This window comes from Hipposideros armiger, unplaced genomic scaffold, assembly GCF_001890085.2.
Source record: "Hipposideros armiger isolate ML-2016 unplaced genomic scaffold, ASM189008v1 scaffold_202, whole genome shotgun sequence".
Taxonomy (NCBI): Eukaryota; Metazoa; Chordata; class Mammalia; order Chiroptera; family Hipposideridae; genus Hipposideros; species Hipposideros armiger.
Window position 1 is genome coordinate 258,221 of NW_017731552.1, and position 6,329 is coordinate 264,549.

A 6,329-nucleotide genomic window follows, 5' to 3' on the forward strand; every position below is an offset into this window, starting at 1 on the left:
CTGAAGAAAAGCAGAGCAGGGTAGTGGGATGAGCAATAGTGACGCTTCAGACTTCCCGAAGGGCCTTTCTGAGAGATGGCATATGAATAGGACCCTGGAAGACGTCAAGAGAAGGGGCCATGGCTGTGATCTGAGGGAAGGGCTTTTCAGATAGAGGGTACAGCCCATGCAAAGGCCCTGGGGCAGGACGGTGCCTGGCAAATTGAAGGAACAGCTGGGAGGCCTGTGTGGTTGGAGCAGAGTGAGTGAGGGGGAGACAGGGAGGAGGTGAGGGAAGAAGTGATGGGGGCATGTCAAGCAGAGTCTTGTGGGCCACTGGGAGGACTTGGGGTTTTATCGTGAGAGAGGTGGGCTCCCTAGAAGGCTGTGGGCAGAGTAGGGATGGGACCTGAATCAGTTGCTCACAGGTGCCCTCTGGTGGCTGTTACAGGGAGGACAAATCAGGGAAGAGAGATGCAGAACCTGGCCTTGGTGCTCACAGGCGTCCTCTGGTGGCTGATCTGGGGGGGGGGTGCAGACTGAGGAAAGGAGATGCAGGATTTGACTCAGGTGCTCACATGCGCCCTCTCGTGATAGTTTTGGCGAGGATGGACAGGGAGAAGGGTGATGTAGGTCCTGACTTGGATGCTCATAGGCGCCCTCTGGTGGCTGTTGCAGAGGGGAGACAGATGGGAAAGGAGATGCAGAACTCGGGTGTTCACAGTCGCCTTCTGGTGACCCTTACGGCGAGGACAGACGGGGGAGGATCATGGTAGGACATGACTCGGGTGCTCACAGGCACTCTCTGGTGGCCGGGTTGGGGAGGGTAGACTGGGGAACGGTGATGTAGGACATGACCTATGTGCTCACAAGCGCCCTCTGGTGGCCGCTGCAGGGAGGACAGATCAGGGAAGGGAGACGCAGGACCTGATCTGTGTGCTCACAGCGCCCTCTGGTGGCCTCTGTGGGAAGAACAGACTATGGGTGGTGAGAACGGGAGCTGGAGGACCAGAGTGGAGCGGACTGCACTGGTCCAAGTGGAAATCAGTGGGGCTGGACCAAATGAAGGCAGAGGAGGGAAGCAGCATTTGGGAGGTCAGTGTGCAAAGGGAGCCTGGTTGAGGCTGCAGACGCACCTGGACATCATCTGTACGCCATATCCTTCATGTTAGGCTGGGGCAGCTCGAGTCCGTTCTCTTGTTGTCCCACCCATGCGCACGTGCAGGCTCTTCTTCGCATCTTCCCGGAGAAGGTCCTGTCATCATCTCGGTTCTAAATGGGAACCGGGGCAAAGAGCAGTCAGCCCTTGCCTTGACGGTAGGCCAGCACCTCTCGGGTCTCAGGCACCAGCTGTGACCTGTCTAGCCAGGTGGGGGAAGGTGCAAAATGAAAACGCAGGGCTCTCGTTTGAAAAATAGGAGAATTTTAAGACCAAAAACCCTTCTGAGCCCAGGTCCTACGTTCACGAAGCTGGTTGTGCCAGCCGGTGATGGACCCTTGGGCTGTTTCCACATTTAGGCTAGTGTGAACAGTGCTGCTGTGAACATGGGTGTGCAAATAACTGTCTGAGTTCGTGCTTTCCACTCTTTCAAATACATACCCAGAGGTGGAATTGCTGAATGGAGACTTTTTTTGTCTTATCCAAATAAATGACTCATCAGTTAATAAAAGGAGGGGGATGGACCTTTGTATCCCAGCTTTATGCTACACTGGGGTGGGGTGGGTGTGACCTTGGGTGTGGGTTAGGGCAAGGTCCAGAGAGGCACGCTGCTGTGGCCCTCAGTGGCCAATAATCCCATCAGCTGAGGAGTGGGAGGTACTTTGACACTGTAAATGTCCTATTTCTCATTAAACAGAAGGGCCATTTTTAATAACAAGCTTAGAGGAGTGCATCTTTTCTGAATAAAGGAGTCTTTGGATTGGAATAAATTTAGCTCTACAAAAACTCACCAGAGCTAGTGGGGGTGTGAATTAGTGCATGCACTCTGGCAAAAGTAGCGAATATCTGGGGATACCTGATAACCCAGCACTTCCACAATTGGGTATTTATCCACAGAATTTCACATATGGTCACCAAAAGGCATGAACCAAATGTCCATAGCTGCCCTACTCATTACAACCCCCAAATGAAACTTAACTAAGTGCCCATCAACAGCAGAATGGATGACTACCACAGCATGGTGACTATAGGTAGTAATACTGTGCTGTACATTGGAAAGTTGCTAAGAGAGTAGATCTTAAAAGTTCTCATTACAAGAAAAATATTGTAACTGTGTGTGGTCTTGGATATTAACCAGATTTATCATGGTGATTATTTCACAATATATACAAATATCAAGTTATTGTGTATACCTGAAACTAATGTTATATGTCAATCTTTTACAAAAACAAATAGAAAACACTGATAAGAAAAAATAAAGAATGGATGATTCAATGATGGGATAGTCACCCAATGGAATCATCTATGGCAATGAGAATTAAAGAACTACAACCACATGCACCAATGTGGATTTATTGCACAAACATAATGAGTGATACACAGAAACCAAACACACCAAAATTTATCATGTGCAATTACATTTATAGCAAGTTCAAAAATGGCAAAAATTAAATATGAATTTTAGGGTTGCTTAATTCAGTTTTAAATTTATAAAGAAAAGCAAGGAAGTAAAAAGGTACATTATATAAAAGAATCAATTCACTAAGAAGACATAATGAATGCATGAAATAGATGAAGTAAAATATGATAGGACTGAAAGAAGAAATAGACAAATGTACAATTATCTTTCAACACCCCTCTCAGCAATTGATAGGATGAGCTGACAGAATATTAGCAAGAATATAGAGTACACCATCAACCAAACACACAAACATGATGAAATTATTTTGGGCAAAATTCAATGGAGAAAGGACAGTCTTTTCAACAAAGGGTGCTAGAACAAGTGGATAGCCACATGCAAAAAAAGAAAGAAAAAAAAAACTTGTACAAAAATTAACTCCAAATGGATCACAGATCTAAAAATGTAAAATATAAAACAATAAAACTCCCAGAAGAAAACATCTTTGCGGCCTTGGGTTTGGCAAAGAGTTACTAGATAAAGCGCCAAAAGCATGATCCATAAAGGAAAAAAATTGAGAAATTGAACATCATCAAAATTAAAATTTTTTGCTCCACAAAGTATACAGTATTGAGGATGAAAAGCTGAACCACAGACTGGGAGAGAATATTTGCAAAGCATATACCCAGTAAAGGACTTGTATCCAGAATATATAAAGAATTCTCCAGGGCTGGCCGAGTGGCTCAGTTGGTTAAGAGCGTGAGCTCTGAGCAACAGGGTCACTGGTTCAATTCCCACATGGGCCAGTGAGCTGCGCCCAAGCTGAGCTGCCGCTGAGATGGTTAGAGCGCGTGGTCTTAGCTGCAAGGTTGCTGGTTCAACTCCTACATGGGATGGTGGGCTGCGCCCACCCACAACTAAGATTGAACACGGCACCTTGAGCTGAGTATCTGCGAGCTGCTGATGGGCAGCCAGATGGCTCAGTGTGCAACATTACAGGTTCAACTCCAGTGTGGGATGGTTGGACTACACCCACCTGCAACTAGATTGAAAGTGGAGACTGGATTTGGAGCTGAGCTTGCGCCCTTCACAACTAAGATTGAAGGACAACAACTTGACTTGGAGCTGATGGATCCTGGAAAAACACAATGTTCCCCTTCCCCAGTTCCCCAACACTGTTCTCCTCCCCCAATTCCCCAATTAAAAAAAGAAAGAATTCTCCAAACACAATAATAAGAAAACAACTCACTAAAAGAAATGGTAAAATTTGGACAGACACTTCGCTGATGAAGATATGGATGACACATAAACACACGAAAAGGCAGCCAACATCATTAGTCAATCTGGAAGGTGTAGATTAAACCCACAATAAGATACCATTACCTATGCTGTCGAATGGCTAAGATAAAAACCATAGACAATACCAAATGCAGGAAGCTGGAATGCTCAGATATCAGTGGTGGCGATGCAAAATGGTCCAGCCACTTTGGGAAGACTGTCAGGTTTTTACCAAGTTAAACACACCGTTATCCTAGGACCCAATGATCCCACTTGTAGGAATTTATCCGAGAGACCTGAACATGTGTGTTTACAGCAGCACTAAACTGCAGACAATCCAAATGTCCTTCTGTGGATGAAGGATGATGCACGCACACAACAGGAAACTACTCAGCAGTCGAAAGGGATGGGCTCCTGACACACCCAGCTTCATAGACGAATCTCACATGCCAAGTGAAAGAAGCCAGTTTCCAAAGCCACATCATGTATGATTCCATTAATATGACATTCTCAAAAAGATTTAAAAATCGTAGCAACAAAGAGTGAATCAGTGCTTTCCAGGGGCTAGGAGTGGGGCTATGGTCTGACATTATAAGGGAGGGAGATTTTTTTCAGGGGAGGGGACTATATTCTGTCAACTGTTTCACTGATAATTTACTTGACTCTATATGTGTTAAAACTCATAGAACCAAATACCAAAGAAAGTGAAGACAATGCCACATACATTTAAAAACTGAAAAACAAAATAAAGCTTATTGCCAAAAAGTACCCCCCCAAACAGAAATACCATAGAAGTCAGAGCAGTGGTGACCACGGGGTGGAAGGAGAAGGTTCCTATTGGGGGGGGGGGTATCTGGAGACCCTCATAGTGTTGATGATGTCCTTCGTCTTGGCCTGGCTGGGGATCACATGGGTGGGTGTTGCTTACAGAAGAATTGATTAGGTTATATATTCATGTTTTATACGTGTGTTTTTTTTTTTCTCTCTCTCCCTCTCTGTTTCAAACATGCACACAAATTCACCCTGGTACTCCCCAATGAACTAATACATGACAAAGGTCCCCACCGGCACCTGACACGTGAAAAAGAACCAGTTCGCTTTTGGGGGAAACTAGAAGGGAGATTTGTTTTGAAGTTGGAGAAATTCACAGAAGCCAGGCCCTGGCAGAGATCAAGGGGGCTGGGCATTTTTCTGAGGTCGGTGGGAGCCCCAGAAGGTGTTAGACCAGGGCCTGACACCCAGTTTTGTGCCACGCTGGGGCTGGTGCCTTTTGAGAATGGCATCAGGGAGATACCGGGAGGGGACAGCTGCTGTTTTGCCAGGCCTCTGCACTTCCTGTCCTTAGCTCTCTGGTCTGTGACTCAGGTTTTGCCAATCTGGTTATTTCTGTTGTGCCCTGTCCTCTCAGCCCTGCTCAGCTCAGACAGATTTCTGCTTTTCTTCACCAGCCAGCAGTGGGAAGTCACCCCTACCTCCTCAGGGCCATCCTGCTGGAGGCCGGAAGGTGGGTGGGCAGGGCAGGGCCTGCTGCCCCAGTGACCTGATGAGCCCCTATCAAACCTCCCATCTGCCGTTGGTCATGATTCAACAGCAGAGAAAACCACACCTCTGCACCTACACGCTGGCTGGGGTGTGGGGGAGGGGTGACCCCAGGCACTCACTCACCCTGAGTTTTGATGGTGCTATCTGTGAGGGGTCCAGAACCCTGTATTATGTATATCTGGGGGTGGAGGGGAGCGGTGTTCCAGAGCTTTCTAGAACTTTCAAGACCTTCTTGAAAGGGATTCTGCACCCAGACACGGCCAAGATCTGCTGCTAGATTGGGGACAGCTTGTGACCCCCCTCTGGCTGTGAGAGTCTAGGAAGCAGCCACACGTTCACCCCCTGCGTCCCCGTCCAACTCTGAGGGTCCTGAGAGCTAAGGGGGTCAGGGCAGGGGCCCTGGACCAGTGGGGTCAACTCCCAGGGTCCTCTTGTGCCCAGGCTCCCTGTCTTCTCTTGGTCTCAAATGTCATCTGGTCAGTGTGGCCTTCTGTGACTTTACACAGGAAGTCACAGCCCAAGTTCCCCAACATCTCCCAGCTCCCTTCGCCACTTCATTTTTCGCTCAGAACTTATCACCATCCCAACAGTCTTGAATATTTTATTATTATTATTATTTACTTTTTCTGTTTTTGCATATTTAAAAAAATGTCTTTCCTTACCTGTCTCTCTAACTAGAATATTAGGTAGAGGGGTCAGGGACTTTGTCATTTTGTTCCTTGCGATGCCTAGATGCCTCGCACACAGTAGGTGCTCAATCAATGTTTGCAGGGAGAATGAATGGCCCCTCCCCAAAGCTGCCTGGTCATCATTTAGACCCTGGGGCGCACTGGGTAAGATCCGGCTCCAGGCTCTGTCTGGTACCAGGGGCAAATCGCATCATGATGTGTGCCTCAGTTTACTCATCTACATGGGGGTGATCGCAGTAACTCTGGGGCGCTGTGTATGCGAAACAAGTCCACACTCTAACGC